At 32.8% G+C, this 18,648-nt stretch overlaps 2 pseudogenes; both read right to left on the bottom strand.

Annotated features, from left to right (window-relative positions):
* Positions 1 to 9,360: 9,360 nt before the first annotated feature.
* Positions 9,361 to 12,914, bottom strand: LOC120586108 (casein kinase II subunit beta-like; annotated as a pseudogene).
* Positions 12,915 to 13,222: 308 nt separating this feature from the next.
* Positions 13,223 to 15,435, bottom strand: LOC120586107 (T-box transcription factor T-like; annotated as a pseudogene).
* Between the last annotated feature and the right edge of the window lie 3,213 nt (positions 15,436 to 18,648).

Raw genomic sequence — 18,648 nt, 5'->3', positions numbered from 1 at the left:
TATATTGATTGATTTTTGCTTCTGCCAGTTCCATTCTTATGGCATTCTTTTTTTTTTTTTTTCTTTTTTAAATGTAAGACCAACCCACAATCTACAATCAAGTACAGGATACAATTTTCAAAACTGCCCTTATGCTTACTGTTGCAATGATTTGTAAAATAAGTTTGGTAAGAGAACTGTTTTCTTTCCTCTTCATAAGATTAGTCATTTGATCCATAGTCACATGTTTTCCCTCTTTTTTTTCTTCTCAAGTGAGGGAAGTTTTATTTACGAACAGTATTTTCGAGTGTGTCTCACATTTGACCAAAATATTGCCCTTATATTTTGTAAGTTGGATTCTTTTAATCTGTCTTCTTTTCTAAATAATGCTGACTTTTCTGTCCTAGTACAGTCAGGAGATAAACCATGCAGTAATTAGAATGGGGGCAATTTATTAAAAGAACGAATACCTAGTTACAGGCAAGTGGAGTGAAGAATGCAGTAATACCAAATATAGCCACTACTACTTTTGTATACAGTACAATAGTTCCTCTCCCACTTCGTCCGTCAGTTTATCTACCCCACTGCCCAAGCTGAGGCTCAGACCTACCTGGGATGGGTGTGGCTATAGCCTACTCTCCCACTAGAGAGTATACAAGTTCAAGGAGATTCCTAAGGAAAATGCTAGCAAGCAGGATACTGACCCTTGTGTGTAGAGAAAACTCAGGGGAAGCTTCATTTGCAGTGGAAGGGGTGGGTGGTGGACTTGCAGGAAAATTAGCTGGGGTACCCACTGGGATGCTGCTACACTGGGGTACCGCAGAACTAGTTAGGAAGCTGCCTTCAGGATACACTGAGGCTCACTCCAGCTTTAGTGTCCTGATCATAGGCTGAACACCTTGGGTGCAAGAAAAAAAAGAGAGCGGGGAGGCAGGAGAAAACCAAGCCCCTTTCTCCAGCAATGTCCCAACAGTGTCTTTTACTGGCAAACCTTAGTATCTTGAGAACTGGCAAAGGAGGAATATTTATAAAAAGTTATCATTCGGGATTAATACAAAAAGATCATTCAGGACTTAATACACCATCTTCAGTACAGTAGCCCTCCCTTATCCGAGGTTTCACTTTCTTCAGTTTCAGTTACCTGTGGTCAACCATGGGTCTGAAAATATTAAATGGAAAATTCCAGAAATAAACAATTTATAAATTTCAATTGCCACTGTTCTAAACCGTCATGAAATCTCACAAGTTCAGCTCCATCTCTCCTGGGGATGTGAATCATCCCTTTGTCTAGTGTCTCCATGCCCTATACACTACATGCCCGTTAGCAGCGTAGTCACTGCCTCAGGGACCAGATCGACTATCGTGGTACCTCAGTGCTTGTGTTCCTTATTTTACTTAACTTTTATTATAGTTTATTGTTATAATTGTTGTATTTTATTATTAGTTATTGTTGTTAATCTCTTACTTGCAAAATTTATAAATTAAACTTTATCATAGGTATATGTGGGAAGAAACTATATATACATATATATACATACATATATATGTATATATATTATATACATATATATACATACATATATACATACACATATATGTATATATATATATGTATATATAGGATTCAGCACTATTCATGGTTTTAGGCATCCACTTGGGGTATGGAATATATGTATCATCTGAGGCTATAGGCAGACTACTGTAGTTTGAAAGTTTGTAATTATCATGAAGACGATGGAGATCTTAAATATATAAAGAGACTGAAAAATCTTCAGCCAAATAATTAGTCTCAAAAAAGTCATGAAAATATCAGCAAAGTCAAAGGAAGGTACCACCAGTAGAGCCAACATTAATGAAAAGAAAACACACTGTTGAGAAAATCAATAAAGTCATTTTTAAATGTAACACTGCAGGCAGGCAAAGAGGAAAGAAAGATATTTAAAAATAAATATCCTTGGACAAATTACATATCTATACAAAAAATGTAAAACTCTATTCCAGTCTCATATCATACACAAAATTCTATTCCACGGCAACTGCATATCTAAATGTGAAAGGTAGATAATGAAGCTTCCTGAAGATAATACAGGAAAATAATTTTCTGACTCTATTTTAGGCAATGTTTTATTAAACGAGAAATTTAAGTAATAAGGTGAAAATAAAAACATTGGTAATTTAGACTATATTCAATTTAAGAAAGTTTATCATTCAAAATATACTACTGAAGGATTTAACAGGCAAGCCCCAGAATGGAAGAAGATATTTAGTTATACACACACACACACACACACACACACACACACACACACACAAATTGAATTTTGAAAACTTCTGGCAGTCTTTGGTCATTTAATATTAGAATATATTTGATGGCTTTTGTTTTTTTACACATTTTTTTTTTACACATTTACATCATTTTCTTGGTATTAGAAAAAAATACTTTGTGATATAAGAAAATTTATTATTTCTTAGTTTTGAAATTCTCTTTCCAGGTATTCATTTTCTAAAACCAAGATAAACAGCTCTATGCATAAATTTGATGTGAATTGTTTTTAGAATTTTTCAATGTAGTATCTATAAAGTGAACTGTTAAGTCAAAGGACATGCATTCCTAAAGGTTTTGGAAAATTCATGTCTTGTGTATCATTTAAAAATATTTTTCATCAGCAAACATATGCAAGTACACTACAGAATATTATTAGAAGAGTATGTCACAGTATTAACTTTTCTTTTTTCTATGTTCTTAAATATCATTAGTATTATCTTTCACACTTTAAGAAGAAAAGATATTGCCATTTGTGTGTGTGTGTGTGTGTGTTGTGTACTTGTGAGAGCAAAAGAGAGCAGCAGAGACAGACAGAGATATTAAATATTCTAAAGCCAGTAAGATTTGTCCTTTATTTTGTAGCTATGTAAAAAAATCAAAATACTAATTATTTTCTGAAAAATCTAAATGATGTTCTAAACGATACATATTATTTCATAAATTTATTAAAATATACTATTTTATTGTTCTCAATTAGCTTAGATACTGCACATATAATTATAAGGCTAGCTTGCAAGGTTCTTTTCAGAACTGCAATTAGTTGTAATGCAATATTTCAGGAAGTTTTTCTGAAAGCACAAATTTGAGCATATTAAAATAGTTTCAAATTTTCTTCTTGGATGAAAGCTTCTTTTATAGTGCAAATGTATTTTAATGAGAAATTTACATTTAAAATCATATTAAGGGAAAACTTTTTACTGATATATGTCAGGAGATAAATAATATTAATGCTAAATATATATCTTTTAGGGAAAGAATAAAATGAACTTCGATATGTCTTCGTTTAAGCAAAAGTTCCAATACTTTGCAATTGTCTGAATGAAAGTTGAATCCCATTTTCTTTATTCTAGCATCAAATCTGAGCATTTCAAGAAATAAACAGTGATTCTTTGATAATTTACTTCAAAGCATGTAGAGGATATTAATCAAATGCCTCCCTTCTACTAGAAATAAAAATTACTCACTGATTTGGACTAAGGACATTTCACAAGACCCTAATGAGTACTGGGAAGGGGAAAGAAAGTATTAAATAATGGTGTTAAAGAGAAGATTGCAAACTACTCAAACTCTTTTCTTATGCCAGATTGGAAATGTAAATGAGTGAAACAGCCCCCACTCTACCCTCTGCAGCTTGGAAACAATGCGAAGTGCCACAGTCTGCCTAGAGGTGGCAGCTGCTACCCAGCAACCATGGACGCTTGCCACACTGGAACCAGGCTTGGCAGATGCTCCAATGTTGGTGGAAAAGACAGAAATTCATATTTAAAGTGAACTTTCTCAATTTTTGAATGCCGCTGTTCACAAAAAAAGTCCTTGTGAGCTGAACAAAATAAGCTGGGAAGCTCCTCCTCATTAAGTGAACAGAAAGAAAAGCATCACTTGACTTTGGACGTGCCCCATCTCCAGTCATTTTAATCAAAGTCCTTGAAAGCATTTCTTGCCAAAAGTGGTTGGTTAAAGACCAAAAAACTTTAATCATATACTTAATATCAATAAGATTGTTCATATATTTCCCAATAATCAAATAATTGTTTCTTATTTGAAAAGGGGGAAGAAATTTGAAAAGGTTATTTCTAAAAGTCACTGTAGTACACATATTTTCTGAAAGGGCAATTGATCTCAATATACTGTATGCCTAAAATGCATGTTCTCTTTCCATCTCTTCCAAATATCTAACGGAATTCTCGTAATTTATGTGTGTGTGTGTGTGTGTGTGTGTGTGTGTGTGTGTGTGTGTGTGTGTGTGTGTATATATATTCAAAATCATAGCTGGAATCATGGCTAAATTATATCGGCTCCATAGCCAGACTCTCAGATTCTGAATCCAGTTCCGGTTCCTAAAGCTATTTCACCTGATGTGTATTACTTAAACTCCCTAAATCCCAGGTTCCTCATCTGAAAAATCATGGTCATTAAGGAACCTAGTTTGTAGACTTGTTATGAGAATTTTGTAAGGAAATCTTTAAAGCCATCACCATAACAAGTGAAAAATAAGAAGTGTTCCATACATTTTAGTTATTATTATGTCATTTGAAGTCACTCAATTTTTTCTGGTATTCATGGTAATACTGCTAAAGGTATTTTATTACAAGACATTTTTCTTTCAGTCAAAACTTCACATATTTTTAGCAATCACCTTCTTGGAGAAAAGGAGGTGATTACTATATGCTGCACATATCTAAGGTATGTTTGCGATTACCCTCCAAAAAAAGTCGGGGGGGCTGCAGCAGAGCTGAGACTAAAACAGTTTTTTTGTTTTTGTTTTTGTTTTTTTGTTATCGTTTTGTTTTTGTTTTAATTATACATTTCTATCTAAATGCATTTCGGTTGAAAGTATAGATGTGAAAAAATTTTTGACTGCCTTAATTAATAGATTTTGGCAATTAAATTATAAGGAAAGGAATACATTAGCAAGAGTAAACCATTATTTTTATGGAGAAACATATTTTGTTACTTAAGCTATACTGTGCCAAACATCTGGGTACCTGTCAACCAATTCTACATGATTGACATAGTTTGCATTCACATCCAGATGTTTCTATATTTTGAGATCTAGTTTCACACATTAACAATATAAATGCTCAATAGAAAATCATATTTTATGGACATTATGAATGAGTTATCACATTTATTTCTGTTTCCTCTAAATAACTATTTCTTAAATGTCACATTTGCACAGCATTAAAAGTTTGAAGCAAACACTTGTGAAGAGTGCCCTTGTGACACTGGTGATTAAATATATTCCCTTGTCTCTTTCTAATAAAGAAAGCAGTTGCCAACTTTATTTGAACTAAGGGAAGCTCTCTGACCACTTGAGATAGCCAAAATAGATTTCATTTTGAAGGATGATGTATTATACTAAAATAATATGAGATTATCTTTATTGCCCACTAAAAAATTAAAGAAAATGCAATGCCATGGAAACGGTTATTTTAATGCTTTATTTAAAAGAATAAAAGTTAAATATAGAACTTTGAATCGCTTTCCTCTTTTCTCTTCAGCTCGTGGTATGTTAGTATTCTGGAGATTGGGAAATTCAACTTCACACAATACATCCAACTAATGAGATTGCAGAAACACTGTGCTCTCTATCACTTCCTTATCAGTGACAGTCAGTCCATTAAAAGCTCTAACCCCAAGAAGTGAATTTCAGTTTTAAACTTTTACATTCTGAAAATGGTCTTCCCTAGACTGTTGATAAGATGGATGCCACATTTGGTGACAGTTCAAGACACTTACCCTCCTAGAAATGTTTTGAAACCAACAACAGATCTATTACTTTCTTTTACAAAGATATTTTATAGTGCTATTTTTGAACTGTGAAATTCTGAAGAAAGTTTTACTTTTATTTACTTCTGCTTTTGTTTTCTTACAAAGTGCAGTATAAATATGTACAGTGCATCTGTAGTCAAATTTTAATTTCACCTTTTCTGAAAAATTGGATAGATCAACTAAAAATATCTCTTTGGATGCTGGTGCTATTTGTTCCTCTGATACCGGAAAGGTGATGATTTATTCCTGCATCCTTAAAACTTTTTGCCACAATAAGTTAGACAGACATGCTCACAAATTGAAAATCAGAATTGTGGAATAATTAAAACAGCTTTTCCAAACATAGCATGGGCCAATTTAAGAGGAGAAATTTAACAAAATCAAGCACATAGATATGGCTTCACCTCCTGACAAGGAAAAAAGAGGAGATTCCTGCCCAGACTGAGGTCCCAAGGAAAGAACCAGGATTGCAGATCAGGGCAGTTAACATCTTACCATTTGAGGTAATTTTATAAATCTGAAGGTTTGTTAAGTTCCCTTCTATGAATGTACTTTGAACAAGTCACAAGAAGAACTGAATTCAACACCAATATTCAGTCTCGGAGATTTAAAAAAATAGTAGGGAGCATCATCTGAGAAAACTGAGGTTTCATGAAGAATGACATTTAAGCTACTGCTGTATATGTTTCTCAGTGGGGATGGGTTGATGAGAGCACAAATCTAGGTTCCTGGAGCTGTTCAACTGGTAACGAGTGCCTCTGACATATAAAATAACCAAGAAAATAATCGATCTAAACTTTAAATGATTTGGTAATACTAAAGTTCAGAAATAAATATCTCTAGAAATGGTGAAGCACGAACTGATTGATAGTACACAGAAAATAGGACACACTGAGCAACACTGAGTAGAGTGACAAGAACATGGTATGCTGAAGAGATGAAATTTGTTGTTCAGTCAGGTACTGAGTTTAAGGTCTGTTTACAAAATGCAGCAAAAGAGGGTTGGCTCCCTTTGAAGAATTCCATGCACATCAGAGGATGATGGTAAATAGATATAAGATCAAAGATATATTTGAGTGAGATATGCTGTGTTTGAACCTATCTATAGTGAAAATGGCTCTCATAATATCACCGAAGCTAGGGGTCTGTAGAGAAACTGGCAGGAGAGAAATCAAATAAATTTACTCACATTAAAATTAATATTAATAGTAAACACATAGTGATCATTATTTCTATGTGTAGAAGTATGCTCTACGTGACTTATTTATCTCTGCAACTAATGTATGAGGAAAAGCTGTATGTCCATTTCACAAGTAAATAAATCGAGTATACTACAGGATAGGTACCTTCAGAATTACGGAACTAGAATGTGTTAGAATGAGGGTTTGAAGCAAGAAAATATGATTCATAGCCCATTTGATTAAGAAATAAATTATTCCCCATTTTAGCCATATGTTGTTTAACAATAAGACTCGACAATCCTATTAAGCATAGATTATAAATATTTTTTTCACATAAAATCTGGTGAAAAATATGTTTTCAAATGAATCTACTCTAAATGTAATTTTAGCTTTTTACCTTCACGAGATACAAGAAAGTTTAAAATGTTTTCATAATTCAAGATGACTTATAAATTTATATGTTTACAGTAAAACATGATAACTGGGATATATGTGTGAATAATTAGAGTAAGTTGGTAAGTTAAACTTCCTGTGTCTAACATGGGTTGTAAATTCTGATGAAAAGAACAATGTGTTGGAACATTCATTTGAACAACAGTTTTCTATTATAAACACCATATTAAATATAACCATCCATAGACCTAACTGTAAATCATTTGATCATCACAGATTTTCTTTTTTTCTTTTTTTCTTTTTTTTAAAGTAATAAATGAAAAGGATTTAATTTTAGAATGATGAACTATGGTAAAGCTGCTTATTTTGTGTGTCATAAAGATAAGTGGTACATAAATATTCTTCAACTTTGTTCTATTTCTTTACAACAAACTGTAACGACTGAACTAATGCTCTGCAATCTCAAAATCATATTTGTCACTTTTTTCCTCCAAGGGTATCAAATTGAAAAACCTTTTGTGATTTATGATTGGGTGTTTCAATTACAGTTAAAATCAAGACTACATTAAACTTGGTGCTGACGATTATCCATTTTCCTATGTTCTTACTCATCTCTCCCCTTCCCTCAACCTTTTTCAGCAAATGTGCTTGTTTGAAAGGGCCTTGTTTAAATTTTAGTGTGATTATTTTGTCATCCCACTTATCCCTTAAACTTTAATCAACTGCTATTCTTCATACTTGTACCTTGTTACAAATGCTCCATTGTGAATTACATAAATGTTTTGAGATCTGGCCTTGATTAGAATAATCATGATTTCAAACATAGTATCTACAGGTTCAATCCAAGCACCTCAAGTATAGAAAGATATAGAAAAACCTAGTCAACAAAAATTAACACATGAGAAAAACTAGAGCAGCACGCAGTGTTTAGCAAACATCTCCTAATATTCTCTGAAGAAAATGGATATTATGGTTCCTATATTTGCTGTCACTTCCATAGAGATAGGGTTAATTAATTGGTCTTTAAATTGACCTAGTTAGATTTTGATGGCTAAGGACACTCTCCAAATGGACACCTTGCTCGTTTCCACTGAGATAGGATTGGAATTTTGGTTTTCCAACTGTGTCCTGTTTTATCAACCCAATTTGACGTAATTAGCCAATTCTTAATTCAATGTATTATCCAATCTCTCCCCAATGATATTCATAATTTTGCCAACACTTTGACTTAATTAGATTATTCATGATCTTTGAACTTGATTCTATTTTGAGGCAAAAATATATGGGTTTATAGTACATTATAGTAGCTGCTAGGTCAAATATCCCAATTTTAGCTTCTTTTCACATTTATAATATTAAACCTGTTACTTTCCAGAATATTTTGGAATATATGGTTAAAATATGTTTAAAGTATGTCCATTGCTATTTACACTTTCCTTTGAATTTTATTAAACATTGAATTAAATTTTATCAAGTATAATTTTTTTCTTAAGATTGAATTGCTATTTCCTAGTGAGATATGAAATTTGCTTTTTAAAAATATAATATTCAATCTGGCTTGACAATATTTATTGCAATATTTATTTCAACCTACATCCCAGAACAGTTTAAATACTATCAGAATTAGTTGATTTTCAATATACGGAAAATTCCTCTCTAAAGCCATATGATTTCTGTAACTTCTCAACATGGTAGTTTGTAGGTTAAAAAAAAAAAAAACCTTCATTATTATCGAATTCATTCATTAATCAATTTTCCTGATGTATTTTAATAAAAATAATTGATTTTATTTAATAATTAAATATATGAATATGGAATTGTCGACAATACCTTATCACTTTGCAATTTCTCTATCAGGTGACATGAAGCCCCTCCCTTTAAATATTGATTTTTTTCTGACAAGATGTTACATTAATTTTGAATAAATGCTTTTTTTGCCCTTTTACTTTATTTTACATTTCCACCACAATGATGAGTTCTGTAATCAAACTAAAAACCATAAAGGGTTTCTAAAAGGGTTGCAGTGAAGGAACGGAGGGACAGGTGGGGTGGGGAATCATCCAACAGTTGAGTTGAGTTGCTTGTGGCTTTGAACTGTAGCTAGTAGACCATCAGGTAGATCTCGAAACTGTAGAGTCTGGGCACAAACTGGTCCAGTACTTGGAGTTTATTCTAAAGAGCCTGTAAGGGAAATCGGTGCCCAAGTATGCACTGTCCATGTGGTGGTGACCCAGTGACTTAGATGTGTATCCCTCCGTGTACTTGGGCAGTAGAGCTTCATTGTGGCCTCACCTGAGATATCTGAAAGGCCAATGGAAAGCATTGGCTGGTACTCACAGTAAACATTGGGACAGTAGCTGCAGTCTCCCTGCTGGTACTTATCCAACATCTGGGCAGTGCCACGGTGGGTGAGATACAGCAAGCCAGATCCATTCATACAAGTGCCTAATCAAAAGGTTCACTCTGGTTGGGGTTGTCTTCCAGCTCTTCTTCATCAGATTTCAGGTCCAAGATCATGTCTAGAGTTTGTCCATAGTGAGGGACCTACTCATTGAGTCCAGTGAGACTGAATTTACCCTGGATTTAGTCTTCACTTCAGAGAAGAGAAGAATTCATTTCTGTGGAGCCCACAGATCCATTATAAATAACTATTTTTTCTGCTGTTTAAATAATGTATTTTGATCATTTATTTATTCTTCCATACTGATTTCCTGATGTTTCTTTGTCTCTACAATTTTGTTTTCTTGAGTGATCTTAAAAGTCTTTGAAAGTAAGGTTTTTAAATTTTCTTTTGCAAAGGATATAATGATTAAATTTTTCTACCTATTTTTAATGAATTTTTAAAAGCAATATATGAGATTGACATTTTTAATTTTATATACTTTTAAGTTTTCATGAAATATGATAGAAGATAGTGCCCATATGGAAAGGATTCAGTTGAGAGAATATCTGTTTAGCTAGACTCTAATCAAAAACAGAAGAATGCTATCAACCTAGAATATTCTCATCCCAACCACTACTCCACTTAATCACTCTCTTGGCTTCCAAAACCATTACTATTGTTTTTTTCTTGTACTTAATGAAATTGTGGATTATGTATATTGTGATAATTGATTCTCATTGTGTAAATATTCTTCAATTTTTTATGTCTTCTCCTGTGACTGGACATTTAAGTGGGTAGTTCCTAGTTTGAGCTTACAAATAACGCTGTTATGAATATTCTAGTGTATGCCTTTTAGTTAATTTATGGATTCACTACTATTGGGTTCAGGTATACACACAGGAGTGGAATTAATGATCTTTGGAAATGTGTATATTCAGCTTTTGTAGACAATGCAAATAGGTCTCTAAACTGGCCTTATGCTTAAGTTTTGAAGTACATAGTTGTCTTTGAGATTTATAAGAAATCTAAAAGCTCAGCTTTTATTTTCTTCTTTACACATTTGGAAAAGTATGTTTTAACTTTATAATATTTTTATTTATTTTATCAAATTTTATTATTACTAGTTTTACAAGTTTACAAGAAAATGTGACCTAAATCTCTATTATTAATGCATTTTCAGAAAGTGTCATAATTTACTTTAAAATACCCAAAGTATGTTGGAAAAATAAGAGACAGAAAAGTAGATCATTTGATAACATAGATACATAGATCAGCCTATAGTTTAATAATTCAATTACCTCTATTAACTTTTTTATTACCTTCTTGCTATATTTATTTTTTCTTCTTCCCACTATTGTTATATATTTTTTAACTTCTCTTTGTGCTTTTAATAATCATTTTTGAGATTCAATAGTTCTAGGCTAATCATATCCTTATTTTAGACAGCAATGTTTGTCAATATCAATTTACATTCTTTTATTTTTCATCACTTTTTTAAATATTCTTTCTTATATATAACTATACTTAACTTTTTTTTGTCAAACATTTGAGTAATTTGGTTTTGACTGTCTCCATATTTGTAGATCTTTTGCCTTTTAACCTGAGACTTTAGACTTTATCTTTTGATTCAGGAATTTAACCAAAAAAGTTTTATTGCTTTAATATTTATAATTATGCCATTTCTTTTGTCTTATGATCTCTACTAGGGCTGTAATTTTCAGATTGTGTTTTTTATTTCCTTAACATGTTTTCTTTTAATCTCATTAAAACCTATTTTTACTCTTATTATTACCTTTTCATTTCAGCCTGTTCCTTTCATGTGATTAGTTATTGCTGTTTCATAGACACTACATATTTTGATAGGATTATTCGGCAAAAGCCTCTGAAATTTTCCTTAGAACATTGATTCTTTTGTTTAGCATGTATGTACTGAGCTCTGACTATATGCCAAAAATGGTTCTAGGTCCTGGAGTACAGATTTTTGTCTTAACAAGACAAAAAATTATATATTCCTGCACTTGAGGAACTTAAATTCTGCCTGAGGCATGGGGAGGCAATCAATAAACAGTACTGAACATAAATGAGTAAATAACAGTAGATTAAAAATTGATAAATTCTGAAAAAAAATCTAACAAATCAAGGTGTTTTCAGAGTGCATTAGAGCAGTTGAAGTAGAGTGGTCAGGTACGGCCTTCATGAGAAATGAAATTGAAGGAGTAAGTCAGACAATTATGTGGGGAAAGTCATTTCCAGACAAAAGGAATATCCTGTGAAAAGCTCTAAATCAGGACTGGTATAAAAAATACATCTGCTCCTCCTTGGCAAAATGTTACTTTCACATACATTTGCATCTTAATACTGTCAAAATATCATTTTTTTAGTCTAATAGAGTCATTGTTCCAGTTACCACAAATGAGTGCAGAAGAGCATTATCTCCTCTTTGGATGAACTTAATCTCATAATTCATCAGAAAAATTTAAATTATATCATAAACTGAGATTTATTAATGTAAAACTTAAAGAGCCAGTTAAAATAATTTAAAGTTGATTTTTAAATCATTTATTTGAAATCACTTTGCATGCTTCCAATTAATTTAGAAATTACCACTTAAAAGAGGGGGCATTTAAGAAGCATTTGATCTTCAGAAAACCTTTGCTAAGTCATTATAAGCTTATAAGCTTTTAAAATCACTCTCCTTTGAAAAGTATGTGTTCCTTTGTGTAATCCAACTTAAAGTTTTTCATTCTGTGCAAAAGAGTTTGCTTATTCTTTTTCCAAAATAAATATTTCTAGGTGCATAGTCATTTAACAGAAGACTGGAATTTGAAAGTATTAGGCAGAAAACTTAAAAACTTGCTATTGTATTTAATTTTCCAAAACAACCATTGAATTCAACAATTTTCATGGAGACTGTCTTATCCTGACAAAGATTATTGAAGCCAAACTAAAGATGTATAAGCATTTCAATCATAAGGCCATGACTATGTGTGCTGTTGCTGCAATGTCGTTGAATGATTCTCTATTCAAAGTACTTCTTTCCATACAATATTTACATCATTCAAGGACTTGCTAAAGAAGGGAAGTGAGCCGTGTACAGCTTTGACCCGGAGGGGTCCCACCAGAGAGACTCCTTCAAGGCTGGAGTCTCAGCAAGTGTCATGTTACAGACCCTGCTTGCCAACTAGGTTGTTTTTCAAAATAAGAAGAATGTGAAACATATCCCACTGCCCTTGGACAGATATGGCATGTGAAAGACATCTTCATTTCTATGTCCAAGAGACATCGCGGACCTACTGCAGTGTAACCAAAGAGGGCATCAAGGAGGAGACTGTTCCTTTCAGGAAGGCTTGATTTGTGTGCTGTTATCATTAATCAGTATAATATTGGTTCATTTTGTACCCTGGAACTGTCAGACTAATGTGTTTTATTAAAAATAAGACTTGAAGTAAAAAAAATATATATATATTGTTAATTGTTGCAATGAGTGTATGGGCTGAGGCGAGGAGAGGGTGAACTGTGGTTCCTCAGGATAGAGTATCTTTCACAGCCATGTGTGGAGAAAAGTGAGAGAGGATCTTCAAACCAAGGGTGTGGATTGGCAGTGGACAGAAAGTACTGATTCCAGAAATAAGCCATTTCATTAAAAATACCCGGATTGCTTCTTGTTTCTGGATTCCTCCATCTCATCTTTGTGACCTCTGTTTCTCTTTGCATCAAGGCAAGCCTTTGCAAGTGGATTGTATTTAGTTAGAAGAGCTATGGTCTCCTCAATCTGATAAGCCATCATAGATAGGCACTGAGTCTTGGATGTGCAATGGCTGGTAATCATCCCATGTAGACCCTCAACTCTTACTACGTGAATTTAAAATTTAAATTTATGTAAGAAGCTCAGTATGATCTGACACTCTCTGTTGAGCTTGTTGATGAGTTTAACTTTGCCGAAAGATACAGGAACATTCATTTAGTAGGCCCCTGAGTTCAGAGTGTCAGGGTGAATGTAGACACCGCTGGGCATCTGTGCTGGCTGGAAAATTACTGCTTGGCTATTGCCCATGGGAACATAGACTATCACCCATGGAAACATAACATTCTAACAATAAGCTTTCTGCTTCTGTACCCCCACTTGCACAGCTGACCAGTGGGTTGACAGTTAGTGAATAGGAGAAAAATAGACCTTTGTGTTTAAGACAGAATGAGGAATGGGATTTAGGGCTTAAAAACCCTGAACCTCTACATTTCGGGGCTGCTTAATTTGGGGTCTGCGTACCCCTGGCAGACCCAGCTGGCTGAATAAAGAGCATGTTTCCTATAACTCACTGATTTCTGGTGGTCCGTGTGTCTTTCGGGGGCTAGCGGCTACAACATATCTGTAGCTCAGAATGACCCCCAGGCACCCAGTCTCTGTTCATGTACTTCCACAGATAGTTGTCCAGCACCACGAAGTCCAAGTGGAAAGAATACATGGCTTTGGGGTCCATGTATTTGGCATCACCTTCAGCACTGGAAACATCCTCCTGCTATTCTTGGTGTTCATAATCTGGTTGATGAGCTCGCAGAAGAGCAGCCACATCTACTTTTTTCTAGGCCTATACTGGGGTTGCCTTTCTCCTTGCCGGCCTGCATCTGGAGCTCAACTGGTGGTCCACTGTGTACTACAAGCTCTTCTCCAAGTTCTGAATACCAAGGGAGCTTGTCTTCTTGCTCACTCTTCCTCACGCAACCCCAACTTGCTACCTGAGAGGCACCTTTAACTTCTTTCAATGGCTACTCTTTCAAGAAGAGCAACTGCAAAGGCCTGTAGTCATGGGCACAGACTTGAGAGAAAGTTGAAAACAGGAATTTAGAAGGGAGGAGGAGGGGCAGAAGGGATGAAGATAAAGGCTTTCTACTTAAATTCCAGCAAGGCGTGACTAAAGGAAGTCTTTTTTTAATTTTTTTTTTTACTTTAATTCTAATACAGTGATTAGACATTTATGTAACTTATGATCACCCTAATAAATTCAGTACTCATCTGACACCATACATATTTATTACAATAGAACTGACTATATTCCCCATGATATACTCTACATCTCCATGACTATTTTGTAACTACCAATTCTTGATCCCTTCATGTTTCATCCATCCCCCTAAACCCCTCCCATCTGGCAACCATCAAAATGTTCTCCCTATCTATGAGTTTCTGTTTTGTTTCTTCATTTATTTTGTTTTTCATTCCACAGATAAGTGAAATCATATGACATCTGTCTTTCTCTGTTTGACTTGCTCCTCTAGGTCCATCTATATTGCTGCAGATGGCAAAATTTCTTTCTTTTTTTTGTTGCTGATTAATATTCCATTCTATATATATGTACCACCTCTTTATACATTCCTCTATTGATGGATACCTCGTTTGCCTCCATATTTTGGCTATTGTAAATAATGCTGCAATGAACATATGGATTCACAAGTCCCTTCAAAGTAGTATTTTGGGTTTCTTTGGTTAAATACCCAGAAGTGGAATTACTGATTTTTTCTTTATCTCATTATAGCCTTTGTTCTAAAGTCCATTTTGGCTGATATAAGTATCGCTACCCTAGCTTTTTATATTGCTTTGTTTTCATTTTCATGAAATATCTTTTTCATACCATTACTTTGCGTCTATGAGTGTCGATCTGAAGTGGGTGTCTTGTAGGCAACATATGTAAGGGTCTTGTTTTCTTATCCATTCAGCCACCCTATCTTTTGATTAGAGCACTTAATCCATTTACATTGAAAGTAATTGTAGCTAGATATATAGTTGTTGACATTTCATTATTCATATTTTCCCTCCTCCTTCTCTCTCCCCTTTCCCCTCCTTCTCCTCCTCCTTCTTCTTTAAGAAGTCCCTCCAACATTTCTTGTACTACTGGCTTGGTGTTTATGAACTCCTTTAGCATTTCATGGTCTGGGAAGCTCTTTATATGTCTTCCAATTCTAATAAAGTAAGTCTTGGTGGCGTTAAGTTGCTTTAAAAAAAATAAAAATTAGACTACTGAGCATCACATAAATCACACAAATATTTAATGTACAAATGAAACTATTGATATCTTTGAAGCCCCTTTTTAATCAAAAAGAGTATTTTAAATATGTCAGGTTATAAATTATAGATTATTATAATCAGGATTATTATATCATGTAATTTTCCACAATATTTTATTAGATTTTTATGCTGTTTTAAAACATGTTGGCTGTTGATATTTAAAGTTCGATACATATTTATAAAGTTTCTTTAAAAGGTTCTTATGAAAGCTGTAATTTTTGACAATTTAGAAGTTATAGCCCTTTTGGGTGGCAACTTGGTAAAGTACCAGAGGCCGTAAACATTACTTTTTGTGCTTTCCAAGCAACATTGGGATGCCTATGAACCAAACCTACATAAAATAGTTATTTTAGTTCTTTAATCTGCCTGCCAAACTTCTGTAGTAGCTTTTTGATATGGGCAGATGGCCACTTCAAAACAAATCAAAATATAATATTTAGTCTCTGAACTTACCTGAATGCAAATCTTTGAATATGAATGCTAGCTCAGATTGAATTTTGGGTCTGACTAATTGTTTTGATGTTTCTAGGCAGTTTTCATGAAACACATTTGATCAAATAGCTAACAAAGACTTCACTTATTAGTTTGTTATGTAATGTCCCTTCTGGTACTGTGTTAAATGCAATAAAAAATAGAGAATAAAATATTAATCTGTAGCTCCTACCTAGCATAGATAGACAAAATATGTATTAACAAGAGACATCAATGCATTTCAGAGGCTTTGCATGTACAGTTTACTGCTGAAATGAGGCAGAACTTTTACCACCAACTTTTTTCCTCAAGTCTTTGAGGAATGTAAATATAAGCAAAATAGTTAAATTTAGTAGTTTTAACACAGTACCTATGGTACAGACTTCAAACTATGACACATATTTCAAGCAGCACTTGCCCTTTATTTTCCCCTTTATAATAGCCATCCAAACAGGTGTGAGGTGATAGCTCACTGTGGTTTTGATTTGCATTTTCCTGATGATTAGTGACATTGAGCATTTTTAAAAAATATATACTTGTTGGTCTTTTGTATATATTTTTTGGAAAAATGTCTAATCGACTCCTTAGGCCATTTTTTAATTGGGTCATTAGCTCTTTTATTATTATAAAATATAGTAGTTTCTTACATATTTTTGACATGATGCCCTTATCAAATATATGGTCTGCAAATATTTTCTACCAATCTATAGGTTGCCTTTCACTCCACTGATTGTCCCCTTACCTATGCAGAAACTTTGTGGTTAAATGTAATCCCACTTGCTTATTTTTTATTTTATTGCCTGGGCTTTTCATGTTGTATCTAAAAAATCATCAACAAGACCAATATCATAAAGCTTTTCTCTTATTTTCTTCCAGAAGTTTTATAGTTTCAAGTCTTATCTTTAATCCATTTTGACTTGATTTTTGTATATGGTGTAATGTAAGGTATAAATTTCATTATTTTGCCTGTGGATATCCAGCTTTCCCAACACCATTTGTTGAAAAGACTATCCTTTGCCTATTGTGTATTGTTGGCACCCTGGTTAAATATTAGTTGATCATATATACGTAAATTTATTTCTGGTTCTCTATTCTGTTCCATTGGTTTATATGTCTGTCTATTTACCAGTACCATAGTGTTGTGATTACTGTAACTTTGAACTATATTTTGAAATCAGGAAATGCAATAGCTCCAACTTTGTTCCTCTGAAGATAGTTTAATTCCACAAATTTGTAAATTTTCTAGTTTTCTTCGATATTTATTTATATTTTTGTTCCATTGTGATAGGAGAAGATACTTGGTATAATTTCAACCTTCTTAATGTTGTTAAGACTTGTTTTGTAACCTACCATGTGATCTATCCTGGAGAAAAACATAAGCAGTTTAAAAGAATGTATATTCTGTTGATGTTCGGTAGAATGTTCTTTTATGTCTGTTAGGTTCCTTTAGTCTATAGTGTTATTCATTAAAATTTTCTTATTAATCTTCTGTCTGGATGTTTTCTCTGTTATTAAAAGTGGAAGATTGAAGTTGCCTAATATTATTGCATTGTGGTGTATTTTCTCAACAGTTCTGTCAATGTTTGCTTTACATATTTAGATGTTCTGCTGTTGGATGCATATATATTTATGATTATTACATCTTCCTCATGGATTGACTTTTAGAATTACATAAAGTCCTTTGTCTCTTGTGATAGTATTTATTTCAAATCGACAATAAATGTAAATAAAATTAAGTATCATTAACACAAATTCACAAAATATAAATTTCACTCTTTCTCATTTTATAACATATTTATAATTATAATTATTTATATTTGAGAAATAAATTAAAATTATAAAAATTTGAAATTAATAAATAAATGAAAATGTATCACTCAATTTTCATTTTCTTGATAATGGAGAAATTAAGCAAAGAAGATTTTTTAATTCATAAATATGGTAATAGAATATAACTTTTATATTTGAGAAGTATAATGGAAGAATAAAAGTAACATGGTAAAAATGCTTCATTATCAAAAATATTATGTTCTCTTGATTCCTAATTTTAATTGAAAAATATTAAAAAACATTATATATATTTGCATTATAAATTTATAGGTAAGACTTGTGAATATTGATAGAACTGATTATCCTATTGGATTATGAAATATTTTCTCATTGAATTATTTAATTTTCATGTTCCTGTGGGATAATAAAGTTAACTACTTTAAAACTTGCTATTATTTTTACATACATTTTATAAAATAAAAAAGTTATATCCTGTCACAGCTTAAATTTCTAAATTCAGAGAATAAAATATTTCAAGGTTTATTACATTGATCATTTTGACCTTTTTAAAAAATCATGTTTTTAACAAAAG

This window comes from Pteropus medius, unplaced genomic scaffold (assembly GCF_902729225.1).
Source record: "Pteropus medius unplaced genomic scaffold, Ma_sr-lr_union100, whole genome shotgun sequence".
Classification (NCBI taxonomy): Eukaryota; Metazoa; Chordata; class Mammalia; order Chiroptera; family Pteropodidae; genus Pteropus; species Pteropus medius.
The sequence above is the reverse complement of the archived record's forward strand: the minus strand, read 5'-3'. Positions and strand labels throughout refer to the sequence as shown.